Genomic DNA, 18338 nt, shown 5'->3' with positions numbered 1-18338 from the left:
CTAAGCAAAACCAAGAGACAAATAGTTGGGGGAAAAAAACACAAAAAAGCTAGAGGCGAGAGACCTCCATTCTAGTCCCAGCCTTGCCACCAGCTGCCTGGACACCATCATCTCACCTCTCAGAGCCTTTCTGGGAAAATGATAACTGTTCTGTCTGCCTCCCAGGGCCAGGAAGGGCTAGGAAATACCTATGTGCCCTGGGCAAAGGCAAAGACAGACACACTGGACCTGTGCCAGCGAGGCCAGGTGGGGCTTTCGTTATTCACATAGAGCTCAGTCCAGGGTACTAGACTCAGCTCTGGGGTAGAGGGCCTGCCCACCTAACTGTCTCCATGGTTGGAGCAGGAATGGGAGCCATGCTTAGAGTGCAGCAGAGGCTGTGTCCATGGTTAACGTATAATATAAGCAGGTGCGGTCTGGGGCAGCAGGACATTTTCAGCCCCAGGGCCACATTCTTAAGGTCACAACAAGTGCAAACTTGTTATAACCTGTGTCAGAGCAGCAGAGGGCAGCCAGGGCATGGGGGGGGAGGGACATGGTGCTGAGATGCCTGCGGCCATGGAGGGGTGCAAAAGGGAAGGGGTGGGGTGGGGGGAGGGTGGGTGTGCAGGTGCATATGCCAGGGGGTGGTGGTGTGGACGTGCGGTCTGTGTGCTGGGCTCAGCGTGTTGTGTCTGGGCACATCCGTTTGGGTGTGTGTTGGGAGCCGTGTGTGGGGCCGCATAGATGAGTGTATGCCTGTGTGTCTCTGCATATATGAGCCTCGGGGAGTCCTGTGGTGGGAGGAAGAGAGGTGGCAGCCACAGGCCCAGGCTGGGCATATGGAACCAAGGAGTGGGCAGGCTCTGAGCGCCCCTTCCCCTTCTCAGGCCTCACAGAACCTGCATTCCAACTCCCCCACAGACTGCCCCTGCCCCTGTGAGCCTAGGGCCTCTCGCCTCTGTGTGCCCTCTGCAGCCTGCCCTGTCAAATGCCCATCTCCCCAGCCTGCCCAGAGAGTGGGGGGGTTGCCTCCTGCCCATCCCCCCTGGCAAAGGGCCCACTCCCCCGTGCTCTCTGGGCCCTCCGGACACTGGGGCAAAGGGGGGGTGGTGGGGGAGGCTCTGAAAGCAGGTGACTGTTTGGGGGAACTAGGGGACAGAGCCCCCATTGTGCCCGCCCCGGAGCCGCCTCAATGGAGCTCCCTGGCACAAAGGGGCTTTGACAATGGGCAGGACATTAGTATGCAGAGCCAGCCCCTCAGCCCTCTCCCTGTCCCACAGCCCAGGGGCGGGAGCTGGGGGACTGCTGGTAGAGGGTGAGGGGGGCCCAGAACTGAGACTGAGGCGATCTTGGCCCACAGGGGCTCCCCTGGGGGCACTGCCCAGGAGACAGGGGAGGAGACTAGACTAGGGCCTCCAAACCTGCCACTCGCCAGAAAGGACTTTCCAAATGGAAAAAGCCACAGGGACTGGTAGGAGTGGAGGGGGAGGGGCTGCGGGATGCCAGGCCCCTTGGCCCCAGGCTGGGCTCTAGAAAGAAGTGGGTGGGCAGTCTGAGTCCTCCCACGTTTTGCCTCAGTTTTACCATCTATGCAAAGGAATTGTGTGGGCAGGAGAAGAAAAACGAAGTAATACATAGCAAGTTCTCCAACCCCAGCAGAAAGGGCATGTGCTCAGGGTTTGGGCTCAGGTTTGGGATCTTTGGGGTTCTACTTACTTGGGGTGCCACCTTGTTTGAGATCTCCATCTGCTGTGGTTCTGGAGGCTGAAGAAGCTACTACAGGGGAAGCAGGGGTTAGGGACAAGAGTCGCCTCCCACCTGTGCTCTTCCAGGGAATTCAGCCTGAACTAATGAAGGTGGAGCTGGAAGCCCAGCTCAGGGGAATTTGGTTGAAGGACCAATGAGCCAGGACTAGCTCTTCCCAGTATGTGTCTATCTCCCCATCTGCCTCCTCCTGTTCCTTAGTCTGTGGGGAGAGGCTTCCCTTCTCCTGCCCAGGGAACCCCAGCAGTCACCCCTATCCTCATTAATGCCCTTAGCACCACCAACTGCCTTTTTCAAGGCACCATGTTGTGCCTTGTGGGGCCTCAGCACAAAGCGCAGGGCCAGAAGGTGCGATCTGAGGAGAGGCTCCTGGGCCTTGGGTGGTGGGACAGCTGAGAGGAGGGCAGTGAGCGGAACTGAGCACCTCATGAAAAGCAGGGTCGCCCAATCACAGACTTCCTACGAGCCCCAGGAAGAGAAGGCCGGGGGCACTTTGCAGAACTGCTCCCCACAAGGAAAGTCAAAACAATCTCTGGGCTTGAGAATGTCTTCCTGGCTTTCTTTCTCCTCTTTTCAGTTGCTGTCAGTGTCGGAAGTTCTCCCTGCTATCTGCCCTCAAGGCTTCCCACTGTACTGCCCTGGTCCTGGGCTCACCTGAGATTGCTGGGAAAAGAAAGGTAAGGTCTGCTTCCTTCCCCGTCTCAGGACCCTACTCCTCCACTCTCCACAAAAAAATTCTGGCGGGGAGAGCAGAGATAGAGCTAGACCTTAGAACTCCTGGGTTCAGGGCCCAGCAACCCTGTCCACCCTCTCTGGGAACTTGCACAAGTCACTTTCGCTCTCTGGGCTGAGCTCGTCTGTGTAGCATTGGATGGATCTCCTCTGCAGCTTCCTGTCTTCAGGACAATGCGCAGTGGATTCAGGGGCAAGACTCCGGAATGTAATGACATCTCACATCATTGAGCACTACACTGAGCCCTTTCCTATTAGGTCATTTAATTCTCAGCAACTCTAAAAGTGGGTGCTTTTTAAAGCCCCATTTTACAGATGAGAAAACTGAAGCACAGAGATATTAATAATTTGCCCAAGGCCACGTAGCTGGTGAGTAGTAGAACAGAGGTAGAACTTACATGATGAACCACTACCCCATAATACCTCCCTAGTGAGAACATTCAAAAGACCATGGCAGCTGAAGGAAATCAGCCAAGACATTCAAATTGGCCCAGGTTTTTGAAACTGTCTTCTGAGGTTCCTCTAGACTAGCAGTTCTCAAAGTATGCTCCCTGGACCCTTTCGGAGGGTTCCTGAGGATTCCTGAGACCCTTCTGGAGGCTCTACAAAGTCAAACCTGTCTTCATAATAATGCTAACAATACAGTATTTGTCCTTTTCACTTTCATTATTTCATAGTGTTCAGCAGAGTTTTCCAGAAGCTACATGACATATGATATTGCAACATACTAAATGCAGAAGCAGATGAGAAACCAACTGTCTTTGATTAAGCCAAACATTTAAAAAGATTTGTGAAAATATAAGACAATGTCACTCTTCTTATTAATTTTTTGTGTGTTTACTTTGGAAAATACAGCTGTCTTTCATTAAAAATACATCATTTTGTTAACATGCAATAGTTAATAATTATTTCATGTGTCCCAGCGTTCATTTCTAACATAGTACATATTCATAAATAGAACCCACACAAACCAAAGCTCTTTGGAGTTTTCAGTAATTTTTCAGAATGTAAAGTGGTCCTGAAGTCAAAAAGTTTAAGAACCAGTGCTCTAGACTCTAACACACTCACCCTCCCCTCTTACCAGTTGCCCATTTCTTTTTTATCACAGGGTCAACCAGGAGGTTTAGACATGTGGAGAAGGAGTGTGCCTGGCTCTACCAGTTGGAACTGGGATCAGAGGTGGAGCTGAGGAGGCTGGTCCAGGGAGAATGCTACACTAAGAGGTCAGACCTATACCCCACTTGGGAGGTGACCCCACATGTCTCCCACCTTGCAAGCCCCTGCTCAGAGGCATGCTCAGGACAATGGGGCTGCCTCAGACTAGACTCTGAACCTTTATCCCCCTTTTTCACTCCAGACGCTGCTGCTGACAAGCCCAGCATCGGGCTGGAGTCAGAGCGCCCTGGCGAGGGGAGAAAGGCTCTCTGGGGCCTACAGACCTGCATTTATGGGGGCGGGGGTGGGTGGAGCAACAATGCTTAGAAGACTACAAATTGGGTGTTCTAAGGCTTGTAATCTTAGGGTGAAGTCTTGTCTACAGGATAGGGTCGTTGGTAGGAGAGGGGTTTCTCTTGAGGTCTCCTATAGAATTAGATAGTAGGATCCTATACACAACCTGCTGCAGGATGCTCACATCAACCTCCAAAGTCAGGCTCCTCCCCCAAGAATAAGCAATCAGAAATGTGTCCTACCTAGAGTCAAACTGGACAGTAGCTACTTTGTGTCTTAGAAGCCAGGCCCTTTGCTGGGTGCCAGAGGGTCCAGAGAGAAGAGATGCTTTTGCCAATCTGACAGAGACACAGACCCTACCCTAGAGGAAACCCCCGGCTAATGAGGGAGACAAGATGTCTCCTCCAACATCGCCATGCATGGGGAACCCTGGGCCGAGTCGCAGATGCAAGTGACAAGCAAGATGGCAGAGCAGAGAGGGAAACAGGAGAATAGAGGTCTGCGGGAGGGGTGAGACTTGGAATGGCCTTTGTGAGGGCCCAGAGTGCGGGGACGAGCATGGCTCAGAGACTGCCTGGGATATGCTCCCCAGGAACAGGGTCTGAAGAGTGCAGTTCACAAGATGTGGGGCTGGAGGGGATGGGAGAAAGACATAAAGTCTCTTGAAGACCGTGATTGGGAAATTTTTATCCAATGCCAATGGATGTGTCTGGGTAGGGAAAAGACAAGATAAAACTGATGCTTCATAATGATAATTCCAGTGATAATTTCGTTGTAGGGTACAGGGAAGGAATCGAGGAGAGAGGGGGCTGGAGTCAGAGAGGTCATTAAGGAGGCTGCTGTGGGCATCCAGGCTGATGGGATGAACAGGCCAATCAGGAGACACAAGAAGAGAAGTTGTGGGGGCAAACCTGGGCTGGGAGAGGGAGAGGCAGGATGAAGAAGAAAAGAGTGATAGGCAGGGCCATGGGAGTAGGAATGAGATGTGGGGGTTGTCTTTGACCGACAGAAGTCTTTGACAGAAGTCTTTGACTGAAAGAGAAGTTGCTGAGAATGGGAAAAGAGACTATTTGGTGAAAGCTCAACAGCTCAGTTCTCATTTATTGAATCTGAAGACAGGACATCTGCTTGGCAAAAACTTGTGGAAAACAGGGGCTGTCGGTGTGGAGACCCCACCTCAAGCAAGGCCCAGCCTATTGGAATCAAGGGAGGAACTTCATCTGAAACTACTTGATACTTCTTCTACCTTTTCAAACTCCAGAAGGATGGGAAGAAAAAACCTAGGACAGAATCTCAAAACAAAACCAAACCCACAATGAAGGGCTGGGACAAAGCCTAGGAACCAGGAAAGATGACAGAGTAGAAAACGTTAGAGTGGTGGGAGAAACGTAATGGCCCACAACTCCACTTTTTACAGACTAAGGACCGTTCCAAGCCCTTTATAATGGTCACTGTGCATCCTCACAGCAGTTATGAGCCCTATTGTGAGGATGAGACTTCTTTAGCTACTAAGTGGTAAACTAGGACTGAATCCCACAAAGTCGGACTCCAAGGCTGTGCTCTTAACCATAGTGCCTGCTGTCTCTCAGAGCGGAAAGTAACCCTGGAACAGCAAGAGAGAGGTGCAACAGTCACCCAGGAGAGGCCCCTGACAGTTGTCACAATAATCCCTGTGCTCTGAGCTCCATCACTCCTCTTGGAAGCTTTAAGGATGGGCTTCTTTGTTTGGGCATTTAGTTGGTGGTTTTTGTTTTGGTTTGGTTTGGTTTTTTGGTCCAGAAAGTGGTCTCTCTTTCCTTCCCAGTCTCCATTTCAAATGTCTTTGCTTTTCTGGGATCTGCTTCCTGAGATCTAACCTAAGTCCTTCCAGCTACAGCCACAATCCTTTCCCCAGGTCTTCTGCCGTCGGAAAAGTTGCACAATGGCCACGTATACACTCTTTCTGTGCTGCACCTTGTTGGAGGCTGGAGGTCTGATTCAGTCCTCTCTAGCTCCTGCTTCTCCAACCTCCTTCTCCATGCCACAAAGTTCTGTTCTTACTTCTCTCTCACATTCCAGAGCCAGTCCCTCCCTTCCCCCACTACCTCAAATCCAGGCTCCAAGCTGGCAGACACCCACGGGAGGGCATTTCCCACAATCCCTTTCTCTTTGCCCTTTCAAGGTTCTGATGGGGGAGGGGAGGAAGAGGGGCCACCAGATGCACTCTCTCCATAAAGAATGGTGGCAAACATGTAGGCTAAACTCAGAAGAGGGAAGAAAAGCATTGAACTCAGCCTGCCAGAGTCTGAGGTGACATGGCAAACTCTCATTCCCAGGAGCTGCCCAGCCAACCACCCATCATTGGGTGCTATAACACTTAGATTTTAAATCTCCCTTTCCTCTCCAATCTTTCTGTAGTTTCTTCTCAATGATGTGCCTTGGCTGATTCCTTCTCTGCCCCCTTCCAGGGCCCCACTGCTATCCTGGACAGTTTGGCCTCAGCCTGGACAGTAGCACTGACCAGTCAGGCAAGAGAAGAATCTAGGCCGAGGAAGGGAGGGAGAGTGGAGGTTTTTTTCTTCCGTCCTAAATAACCTGTGGCAGGAAAGTTTAGGGACTCCATTGCCCAGTGTCTCTTTTCCTCCTGACCAATGGCAGGAGGCTCGGCCTATCTTTCCATCTTGTGTGCAGAAACCAAGCATTTTACTAGGAGGCGCAGGAGTATCCTTTGAGGAAACGGATCTTTCTGCATGACCCACCCGCTAGAGCTTTAAATGCCCATCCCACCAATCATAGAATGACTCCAGAGGACTTCATCTGAGCCCACTGTGATCCAAGTGTCCCAGCCTCTCTGGTCCCCAGGAAGGTCAAGGGAAGGAAGGTCCCTGGGTCGTCTGCCAGTCACTTCCTTGTAGCTCACACCAACCAAGCTGGAGCTGTAAATGAGCTTATGCACAGTGATGCAGGTGGGAGGGAGCTAGAATGTGGTTCAATGGGGTACGTGGAGGAGGTGGGGGATACCAACGTGCAGATCACTAATCCCCTAACACAAACATATGCACCCATAGACTGGATGTGGGTCAGATGTTGGGGGAGACGGATTTTTTTTTCTTCAGGGTAAGGGATAGCAGAGGGGTTCTGCATTAGAGCCACAGAGGGACTGGAACCATAACCCTGCTACCCCTGCCACTCCCATTCCCCACCCACCCTCCATCAGTGGAGTCATTGCCATTTGATATCCGCTGAGACAACTTGGCTGCTCAGGCTCTGGGTGGGGGGTTGGGGGATGGCTCAGAAAACAGCAGCTCCTTTCAGGACCCAGGTTGGCAAGGGCTTTGGGAGGCTGGACTGGCCCAGATCACCCCCCAACACACTCTCCCTCCCTTCCTCCCTTGCCACCACCACCAAAGGACTTGGGGGAGGCAGCGGGGAAAGGAGTTGGCACTGCCTGGGCCGTGCCTATTGCCTCCGCAATCCAGCCCTGGACCCTCTCCCTGGCATGATGCCTTCCGTCCCCCTCCTCCCTCATTTCTTCCTCCCTGAAGAACCAGTTATGAGTCAGGATGCCTGGTTCCTTACAAACTTGGTCCCCCATACCCAGTCTACCCCCAGAGAAATGTACAAGCCCTACCACTTGGCACAGGATGGTACCCACCATCATGCCAGGAATATGTTCAAAAATCCTTGGAGATTAGGGAGAGAGTTTCAGGATGAAACTAAATTGAACTCAGTGGCGGCTGCTCACCCCTCCTGGGGCTGATTTCATGACAACCACTCCAGGCCCTCCTCAGCACCCTTAAACAAGGCCATCTCTCACACGGGGGCCCTAAATCTCCTGTCATTATCTCCCTCTCACCCAGACAGCCTAAAGCAATCCCAGTGGGGAGAGAAAAAATTCAAACACCACAGCAAGAGCAGACTGGCCAAACATCTTTAGTCAGAATTTGTATTGGTAAGCAACAGAAGCAGGCTTTAAGCACTGACCTATTTGGGGTCCAAATCTGCACCAGCTTCTTCACCATCTCCACTTCCCCATCTGCCTCACCCTGCCTGGGGCACTCACTGGAATTAAACCTCAAGACACCAGAACCCACCCCCACTTTTTCCCAGTGTTGTCCTTCTACCCATTCCTGGTAGAAGGATTCTTTTTTCTCCTCCCCCAAATCAGGAAGTTCCATCCTTCATGTCTTCCGTAACACAGGTGCCCCGGGTTAGTTCTGGTGAGAGGAGGGATGGAATGGGAAGGGGCATCTCCGTCTGGAGGGTGAGTTTATAGAACCCAATCTGCCCTTCTCACTCTAGCAGAAGTGGCCTTGCTCCTTTCCTTCTGGAAATCTCAGTCTGAAACAGCTGGGGTGAGGGTGAGGGGCAATGAGGAGGGATGTCTTAAAATGGGAACCACTCAGAATGGAAGGAAGAGATTGGGTGGGCAGGGGTCTGGAGCACACCAGGCTTTGGTGTCTCCCCAGTCTAAGCTGCCAGTATCTGTTTCTCTCCCTATGTGGGAACTAGCGATCATGGGTGTCACTATGTGATTGTCACTGTATGGGGAGTGGGGGAGGGGCCGGGGATGGGAGTAACCTGTCCATATGGGGAGGAGGGCGCACTGTCTGCTGTGCCTGTGTATGGGGTGCCAGGTGATGTGTGATTGTCACTGTATTAACTAGAGGAGCGGGGATGCAACTGGTGGTCTGCCCAGTGGGAGGGGGCATCGGGAAAGCCCCTTCCTTAGATGCAAGGGCTGAGGTGACCAGCCTGGCTAGTGTCCTCGTGGGGAGCCCTTCCCAGGAGGCTCGTTTGGGACTGCCCAAGGCGGGAGGCAGGGGAACAAGACGGTACCGCTGAGGCCAGGCAGGGTAGGGACTGAGGAGCTGGGACCCCGATGTCTCTGGAGAGTTAGGGGGACAGGACCCGGCCGGGGCGGCAGAACTCCTTCATCAGGGCCAGGGTCTTACCTTGGGTCCGAGGTGGAGTGGCCCCTTGGATGGGCCGCGGGGCAGCGGGACAGATGGACTGACGGGGCGGACAGGAGTAAGGAGCAGAGCTGTGCGACGGGCAGGGCCAGGACTCTTAAACCCGGAGCTGGGATCAGATAAGGGCTTGTCCAGGGGCCGGGGCCGGGGTCGGGCCGGCCGGGGGCAGAGCTGGGCCGGGCCGGGCCGCCCCCTCCCTCCGCAGCGCCGGAGCCAAACTTTGTGTGAATGGAGGGGCCCGGAGGGGGGCCGGGCAGGCGGGGGCGGGGGGCTCCGGACGGACCAATGGGAGAGTGGAGCGCCAGGCTCGAGCCGCCGGGATTGGAGGGGCTTGGGCAGGGGGCGGGGCGTGCGGGGCAAGGAAGCGGAGACCCAGACAGCTGCAGGCGCAGAGAGAAATACCCAAAGACAGAGACCCAGACAGACCCGGGGAGAAAGAGAGATGAAGAGACGATATGCGAAGCGATAGGAGCTGAGCTGGCATGGTGACAGGGGAAGGGAGAAGGAAGAAAAGGGAGGCGGTCGTGTCAGAGATGGGTTACGAGAGCTGGAGCCGGGGGGCGGGACTGGGGCCGAGTTAATGAAGTGGAAATGAATTCAGTACCGGCCCAGTGGCCCTGCAGGCAGCGCCGAAGGCGGCGCCTGGAAGTGAGATTGGGGCGGAGTAGTCCTGGGCTCCCTGGGCTACAGGACTGTATCTTTGGGCACAATTCCCGTGTTGTTCACCGTTTCCTAAGTCCCAGGTGCGGTGCTGGGTGCGAGACGCACAGCACACCGTGCCCACCTGCAGCGGCTTTCTCTGCAAGGAAAGATAAGGCCGGAACCCGCAGCGAAGTGCGGGAGATACTGAAGGCTGCGAAAGGGAGAGGTCATTCTACTCAGAGGGCTCCTAGCAGATGTGGGAGGAAAGAGGTAACATCTGATTAAGGTCCCAAAGGAAGCAGAAGATTCAGGTGCTGAGAGATGGTCCCCAGGACTCTGTTCCATTTAAGGCAGAGGGAACGTCCTGGGGAGACGTGAAAATACAAGTTCACTTGGGAAACAGCATCAAACTGTCCCATTTACTAGATTAGAGTGCAGGGTGATGGTTCTCAACCCTTTCATCACCAAAGACTTCTTTAATTTCCTGAATCTATGTTTTGAGAGGTTTTAATTCACCCCCACCCCCAGCATTTATTAAAGAAGAATATAATTATTTCCTCATTCCTGATCATCATAAGCATTTAACTGCTAATCAATAAACAGTGTTACCATACTGAGTTGCTATAAATTCAGGTAAAAAAGGAAAGAAACTAGGAATGTAGCTTAGTTTAACCGCTAAAAGTCATAAGATAAGTAAATGTCCATTCAAGTAGCCTCATTGGAGAAGCTGGAAGGACTGGACTAAAGGTTAGGCACCATAGGCAGTGTTTGTGTTAGGGGAGCACCTGGAAAAAACACAGAGTTGTGCTGATTTGTGGTCAGGCCAGAGTTTCTGTAGGCAATGGAGAGCAATTGAAGGTTCTTGGGAAGGACGGGGTAGGAGAAAGTTATGGAATTTTAGGAAAATTAATCTGGAGGTGACAAAATAGTTTGAACCAAGGGGTTATAGTAGGCAAGTAGACTAGATAGAAAACAATTGCAATAATATAAGCACGAAGAGATGAGAGCCCAAGTCGGCGTGGCAGTGGTGAAAAGCGGAACACAGAAAATGAATTGGAGTACAGAAAAACCAAAAGAAAATGAAAAAACTTTGAAGCCAACTTGACATGATGAGCAAAAGAGGGAAGCTGCAGAGATCATACTAGAGTCTCAAGTCAAGTGATCAGAACTGCGAGGTCATTCATGGGCATAGGGGAACCTGCTGGGTGGATCACACCTGGTGAGGAGATTGAGCTGGGGAAAGAGGAAGTGATGAGTTCAGAGCTGGAAGCTGTGGAGAGAGGTCAGAACCAGAGAGAGAAAGGAGGTCACTGCTGCCACAGGGCAGGGTGAGTTGAAGCCATGAGAACAGGGTAGCTCCCAACAAATACTTCACAGAGAAATGAGAGCCTGGCACAGAGAGTGAGGAATACCTATGTTTAGGGGATGGGAAGAAGAAGGACCCCCAAAGAGTGAAAGAGAATCCACCAGACAGGCAGGAAGGAGACAAAGAAAGTGAGATGTCATGGATCCAAGGAAGGAGAAACTGTTAAGGAGGAGGTTCTAACAGTGCCAACAGGCACAGAGAGAAGAGGCATTGGGTTTGGCAGTGACAAAGTCTCTAGTGACATTTGAGAGCAATTTCAGAAGAGTGAGCAAGGTGGGAACCAGATTACAAGTTACCACTAGAAAGTGAGAAACTGTCAGCAAGTACAGGTTACACTTTTGAGAACTCTAGTCACAGAGAGGAGAGAAATAGAAACCAGACAATGTACTAGAAACAGGCCAGGCACAGTGGCTCATGCCTGTAATCCCAGCACTTTAGGAGGCCGAGACAGGTGGATCACCTGAGGTCAGGAGTTTGAGACCAGCCTGGCCAACATGGCAAAACCCCATCTCTAGTAAAAATACAAAAATTAGCCAGGCATGGTGGTGCGCGCCTATAATCCCAGCTACTTGGGAGATTGAGGCATGTGAATCACTTGAACCTGGGAGGCAGAGGTTGCAGTGAGCCGAGAACATACCACTGCACTCCAGCCTGGGAGACAGAGCAAGACTCTATCTCCAAAAACAAAACAAAACGAAACAAAAAAACAAACAAAAAAAGAAAAAAGAAACAGTCTTCCAGTTTTTCTTTTTCACACTCCCAATGCCCTCTCTTCCTAAGTCAGTGTGGATGAGGGGCTGTGGTGAGATGGTCTGAGGGCCAGCTTGCAAGGTTGATATAAGAACTTTAAGTTACCAAAAATAGGACATCCAAAAGATCCTTAAGGGGGCCACAGTCTTGACATTCAAAGACAGAGAGGACTTAGGCAGGGGTGTCCAATCTTTTGGCTTCCCTGGGCCACACTGGAAGAAGAATTGTCTTGGGCCACACATAAAATACACTAACACTAACAGTAGCTGATAAGCTTTAAAAAAAATCACAAAAAGAACCCTTATAATGTTTTAAGAAAGTTTACAAATTTGTGTTGGGCCTCATTCAAAGCCATCCTGGGCTGCATGCAGCCCACAGGCTGAGGGTTGGACAAGCTTGGCTTGGAGGCTCTGGTGGAACTTCAAAATAAACATGAAGAACACCAGAGAAGAGAAAGCAAGGGGACCGTAATGATTTATGGAATCATTAACAGACATTTATTGTGCACTTATTATTTTTCCAAAAATGTTATCCATGCATTTAGCTTCACCTACCACCCACGTGTCAATATGTCCAGCCCACCCAGATATCCATTTCAAACTCAACATATTTAAAGTAGAACATGTCACTTTGCTCACAAGACTGATCCTCTTCATTTATTCTCTACCGTGGTAGATACACTATCATCACCCAACCAGAAACATGGCAGCCATCCTAGATTCTTCAATCTTCCTCACCTCATCTCCCTTATTGAATCAATGCATCTGTGTTCTAAATAGCCTCAATATTGTCCCCTTCCTCTCTATTCCATTACCATTGCTGTAGTCTAAGACACCATTACCTCTCACCAGGTAATAAGTTTGCATCTTTGATCCTGCTCAAATTTCATGCTGGATTGTAATCCCCAATGCTGGACATGAGCCTGGTGGGAGCTGTTTTGATCTTGGGGGCAGGTCCCTCAACAGCTTGGTGCTATCTTTATGATAGTGAGTTCTCGTGAGATCTGGTCGTTTAAAAGTATGTGGCAGGCTGGGCGCAGTGGCTGAAGCCTGTAATCCCAGCACTTTGGGAGGCCGAGACAAGCGGATCACGAGGTCAGGAGATCGAGACCATCCTGGCTAACACGGTGAAACCCTGTCTCTACTAAAAAATACAAACAACTAGCAGGGCGAGGTGGCGGGCGCCTGTAGTCCCAGCTACTTGGGAGGCTGAGGCAGGAGAATGGTGTAAACCCGGGAGGCAGAGTTTGCAGTGAGCTGAGATCCGGCCACTGCACTCCAGCCTGGGTGACAGAGCGAGACTCCGTCTCAAAAAAAAGTATGTGGCAACACCCCTCATCATCAACTCTCTCTTGCTCCTGCTCTTGCCATGTGATGTGCCTGCTCCTGCTTTGCCTTCCACCGTAAAAGCTTCCTGAGGTCTCCCGAGAAGCTGAGCAGATGTCAGCACCATGCTTCCCGTAAAGCCCGCAGAACTGTGAGCCAATTAAACCTCTTTTCTTTATAAATTACCCAGTGTCTGCTGTTTTTGTTGTTGTTGTTGTTTTAATTTTTAATCTTTTTTTTTTTTTTTTTTTTGAGACAGGGTCTCACTCTGTCCCCTGGGCTGGAGTGCAGTGGTGTGATCACAGCTCACTGCAACCCTGAACTCCTGTGCTCAAGCAGCCTTCCTGCCTCAACCTCAAACATAACTGGATCTACAGGTGTTCACCATTACACCCAGCTATTTTTTTTTTTTAATTTTTAGTAGAGACGAAAAATCGCTATGTTGATGAGGATGGTCTTGAACTTGTGAGCTCAAGCAATCCTCACACCTCAGCCTCCCAAAATGCTGGGATTACAGGCTTGAGCCACCATGTGCTGTCTCGGGTATTTCTTTATAGCAACTCAAGAATGGCCTAATACACCAGGGCTACTGCAGCAGCCTTCTAACTAGTTTTCCTACCTCCAGTCTTCCTCCACTCTAATAATTCTTTGGATTATGAATTTATTTATTTAAAAGTAATTAAGCACCAGTAAAATACATCTCTCTGAAACACACATCTGACCATGTCACTTCCAAGTTTTAAAACCTTCAGCAACTGCCAACTATCTAAAAGTAAAGTCCAAGTTCCTTACCCTGGAAGAGAAGGCCTATTATAACCTGGACCTGGTGCCATTCCAGCCTCATCTTCTTCCACTGCCCCTACACACCCAAAGCTACAGCGACTTCTTTTAATACTCAAGGTTCAGCCTTATGTTCTCTTTCTGTGTCTTGCCCCTTGATCCTTTGTCATTTACATAGCTCCAACTATTGTCCCTGAGTGAAGCCCAAATCTCTATCTTCAATCCTACACTCTCTTTGGAGCTCCATATTTCTAGTTGCTTGCAGGGAATTTCCATCCTGACTTGACGGGCCCCAAACTGAACTCAGTAACTTCCTCCCCAAAGGTGGAAGTGCTCGGTGACTTCCTTAAGTTCTGTGTTACTCCTGGTCGATTAGAATAAGTGACCTTTACTCTTCACCCTTGCCTTGGGCCCATTCCTGGACATGTCAATTAAGCCAACAAATGCTGTCAAGTCTCCCTTTCTTTCATCTGTTTGCAATGTCCTTTTTCATTCATATGACCACTACCAGGATCAGAAAGATCAGTACAGCCCAGGACCTGACCCATTCTTCACCTTTCTCTCCAGTCTCAAAGGAAGAGGCAACATGTTTTCATCACGTCGGTCCCTGTGCCCTTGTTTTAAAACCCCAAACAGGTGCCTCTTGCTTACAGGTCACAGTGAAGGAGGTCTTCACCACAGAAGACCTAGAAAAAAAAAAAAGATAAAAAACGTGGCAGGCCCCCAAACTGAACTCGGCATCTTCCTCTTCAAGGCTGGAAGTGCTCATGACTTCCTTAATTCTGTGTTACTTCTGGTCAATCAGACTAAAAAACTACAAGTGATCTGCAGAAGTGTCATCTACTAACAATCAAAGTGAGGATAAAGTGGGGTGGGACTGGGCAGTTAGAAAGACTGGGCAGTTAGAAAGACTTTATAAGTCCTTGAACAGCAGGGGTGGGAGCTTGTGGAAAAGTACACAGGTAGCTTCAACAGCACTGTAATGTTCTGACTTTAAAAGAGTGATTTAAATTGAGTTTTTGTTCTTAAATTATGCTTTATAACATATAGACATATATCCACCATCTATATTCTTTTGTACATATCAAATGTCAGGTTTTCATTTTTAAATTTGTTTGCAAAAGAGAAGTCCTAGAACAGTCTCTAGGAGCCCAGTAGGGAATCGGTAATAAGGGGCATAGGACATTAATATTTGTGAGTGTTTACTATGTCAGATAGATCAGGAAATGAGGAAACAAATTCTCAGGAGTTAAGTGGTTTGCCTCTGGTAACATAGCTGGAAAGTGTTAGTTTTGGCATTTGAATCCACATATATTTGACCCCAAAGCTTGTCTCAGAATAATGCCAGAGGGAATTTGCATGGTTTAAACACAATCTTGCCAACCAGAGGCTATGACCTCTGAGTACATGTTGGTATGAAAAATTCCCCAGAGTTACAATGTCCAGTGTCCACCATGAAACATGACAGAGGAACCTTCTCTCTTTGAGGAACCCTCTCTCTTCTTTCTGTTTCCCAGCTTGCATCTTCCTTATTCTCCTCCACTTCTCCTTTCAGACTCACTGCTTCCAGCTTTGGCCTCATCTCTACTTTTACTTCATTTACAACGGGGCAGAGGCTACCTCAGAGCAGAGGAGAAGGAGAGTTGGAGTGTGTCACCTGTTTTGGAAAGAGAATCCACAAGTGGGCAGCAGTCTGAGGGGCTTGTGCTTGGCAAAGCAGATGTGGACAGAGGGAGTCAGGAAAGCTTTGGGTTGGGAGGCATGATAGAGACTCAGAATAGTCAGTATTTAACAAGTCTGGAAAGAACAGAGACTGACATGGCTCACCACTGGATTCAGGATTCCAAGTGGCATTTTGGTGCTCACATCCCACAGTGCTGAACAAATTCCATTAGTAGTGGAGCAACTCGTAGCTGAATGACTCAGGCTGCAGAGGAGAAATCCAAGAGAAGGACTGAGCTATATTCCAGTCACTAATGAATCATTACATCAGTAGATCACCCCCTTTAAATAAATGCAATATACACAAACCCACATTTATAAGACATAAGTTGGGGAATAATTAGTTACCTACTAAAGAATTCTTTCTTTTAAAAAAGAAAAAAATGGCCAGGCACCGTGGCTCATACCTGTAATCCCAGCACTTTGGGAGGCCAAGGTGGGTGGATCACCTAAAATCAGGAGTTCAAGATCAGCCTGGCCAACATGGTGAAACTCCATCTCTACTGAAAATACAAAAAAAAAAAAAAAAAAAAAAAAAAAGCCAGGCACGGGGGTGTGTGCCTGTAATCTCAGCTACTCAGCAGGGTGAGGCAAGAGAATCACTTGAATCCAGGCAGTGGAGGTTACAGTGAGCTGAGATTGCGCCACTGCACTCCAGCCTGATGACAGAGGGGAACTCTGTCTCAAAAAGAAAAAAAAAAAAAAAGGAAAAAAGAAAAAAATGAATTTATTTAACTAGGGACTTCTAGTACCTTTTCAGTTGGGTCCAATTGATAGAAATTCCATTAACATCCAATGCACTGTAATAGGAGGGAGGCAACTGGGAATAAAGAAATACGAGGAACCTCGAGTCGGGTGGCCTGAGTCTTAGTCCTGACTGTTTTCTTGGGACCTATTCCTACCTGTAAAGTAAGGTGATAATCCTGTACCACCTCTAACTGTCAAATAACTTTTAAATCTTAGGCTGTCTCTACCCAGTCCTATAAAGCAAGATAGAACTCTATGTGAGAAGGCTTCTGATCCTCCTGCTCTGCTGAAAGTAGCCAGAAAGGTAGCAAGCTCCTCAGCCTCAAGAACCCAGCCGGGGCTGCGCCTGTCCTGGAGCTGTGCTCTGCTTCTCCCCATTTCACTCTAATCTTCAGCTTCAGTCATTTGCCACATCTACTCCTTCAACCATATCTTTGCTCTGAGTTTTCTAGAACCCCATTCCCCTTGAATTTATACACATTTTTATAATCAACAAGATTGGCCTCCCTGATCCACTACACTCATATCCTCAACTGTCTCCTGTCTTCCCCATCATGCTTCCTCTTCCCCTTGCCTGATTTTGCACAAGATGTCTCATGATCTTGCCCAGGGAAGCCTCCCCAGATTGGCTGATCTCAGGGCTGCCACAAAGGCACCTGCTGATGGGGCAAATTGAGGACTGAACTGCATTCAGCTTGCCAATTCCTGCACCCGGCTCAGAGCTGTGTCTGCTGGAGGAAGTGAACCTTTTATTTTCTCCCAAAAGTATCACCTGTTCCCTGTTCTCCAAGCGACATGCCACAGTAGGCTCTTTCTAAGCTCTTTTTCTATTTTGCACCACAGTTCCTTCCCCCCCCCCCCCCCACCCAGAAAGGGTCTCATTCTGTTGTCCAGGCTGGAGTGCAGTGGCACAATCATGGCTCACTGCAGCCTTGAGCTCCCAGGCTCAGGCGATCCTCCTGCCTCAACCTCCAGGGTGGCTGGGACCACATGCACATACCACTACACCCATCTAATTTTGTATTTTTTGTAGAGACAGGGTTTCGCCATGTTGCCCAGACTGATCTCCATCTCCTGGGTTCAAGCGATCCGCATGCCTCAGCCTCCCAGAGTGCTGGGATTACAGGTGTGAGCCACCGTGCCAGGCCAAAAGCTAGAATCTTGTCTATGGTTTTGTGTCCTGGTGCCTAGGAAAACTTTTTTCTGCTGCCTCAGTTCGAGCTCAGTGATAAATAAGGAACTGAGATTAGATAACAGGTAAAGTCTAGGACATGCAGGATGAGTGAATCAGGTGAGGGAGTGGTGGTCTTCTTCCTTGTCAGCAAGGCTAGGTTCAGGGGCACCTGGACTGACGCGAGAGGCTGGCTGAAATTGCCTCGTGGAGGGCCCTGCCAGTGATGCCCCCTCCAGCAAATGGGGCCAGCTCTATGCAAATGTGTTCTTGCCCAGGAGTTTGGTTTCTTCTTTCTGAGCTCCTGGCACAGTGGAACCAACGTGAGCAGCTGCTTGGCAGGACAGAGAAGGGCAGACTAGCAGTCTCAAAGCTCGGGTGACAGGACCAGGCCCAGGAGACGGGGATGTTGACTGGGGCTTTAACAGCACTCTTGATGCCAATCTCAGGTTGAAAACTCGATATTTCCACTTGGAACAACAAGAATCACCAGCAAGACAGCTGAGGAGAGGGCAGTATACCGGGGGTGCCCCCTGCAGGCCTCACAGGGTGGTGCCAGAACAGAGGAAGGTGGCACAGGCAGGGTGAGGCTTTTAGGACATCCCTGAGATGATGGTGATGATGGTGACCATGATGATGACCATGAAGAAGACAATGAGGAGGAGGAGGAAGAGGAAGATAGTAGCTAGCATTTACTGAGTACTAACAATGTGTCAGGCATTGCCTTATGTAGTCTTCAGGACAACCCCCTAAGAGATGAGTAATATGGTGGTTCTTTTTCTAGATGAAAAATCTGAGGTTTAACGAGGTTAAGTAATTGGTTCACCCAGCTAGTAGTGGACAGAGGTGGGATTTGAACCCAAGTCATTGCCTCCTGAGCTTATATTATCCAGTACAGAATTTCCCACCTTACCAGGTCATTCCAGGAGCTTCTAGCCCTCCGTGTCCATCTCTAT

The 18338-nt window shown here is 49.7% G+C and overlaps 2 protein-coding genes across 2 annotated transcripts in view; one reads left to right on the top strand and one right to left on the bottom strand.

Moving 5' to 3' along the window:
• The window catches only part of KCNJ10 (potassium inwardly rectifying channel subfamily J member 10), a 31064-nt gene extending 22006 nt beyond the window's left edge, over positions 1–9058 (bottom strand). The window contains exon 1 of the mRNA XM_007976525.3: positions 8862–9058. The gene's annotated coding sequence lies outside the window, so the exon portion shown is untranslated. The remainder of the gene's footprint in view (positions 1–8861) is intronic.
• The window catches only part of KCNJ9 (potassium inwardly rectifying channel subfamily J member 9), a 42978-nt gene that overhangs the window by 12947 nt on the left and 11693 nt on the right, over positions 1–18338 (top strand). The window contains exons 2-3 of the mRNA XM_073008230.1: positions 2324–2423; positions 3587–3701. The gene's annotated coding sequence lies outside the window, so the exon portion shown is untranslated. The remainder of the gene's footprint in view (positions 1–2323; positions 2424–3586; positions 3702–18338) is intronic.

Source organism: Chlorocebus sabaeus, chromosome 20 (genome assembly GCF_047675955.1).
Source record: "Chlorocebus sabaeus isolate Y175 chromosome 20, mChlSab1.0.hap1, whole genome shotgun sequence".
Classification (NCBI taxonomy): domain Eukaryota; kingdom Metazoa; phylum Chordata; class Mammalia; order Primates; family Cercopithecidae; genus Chlorocebus; species Chlorocebus sabaeus.
Note: the sequence above shows the minus strand (reverse complement) of the source record. Positions and strands in the feature narration are given on the sequence as shown.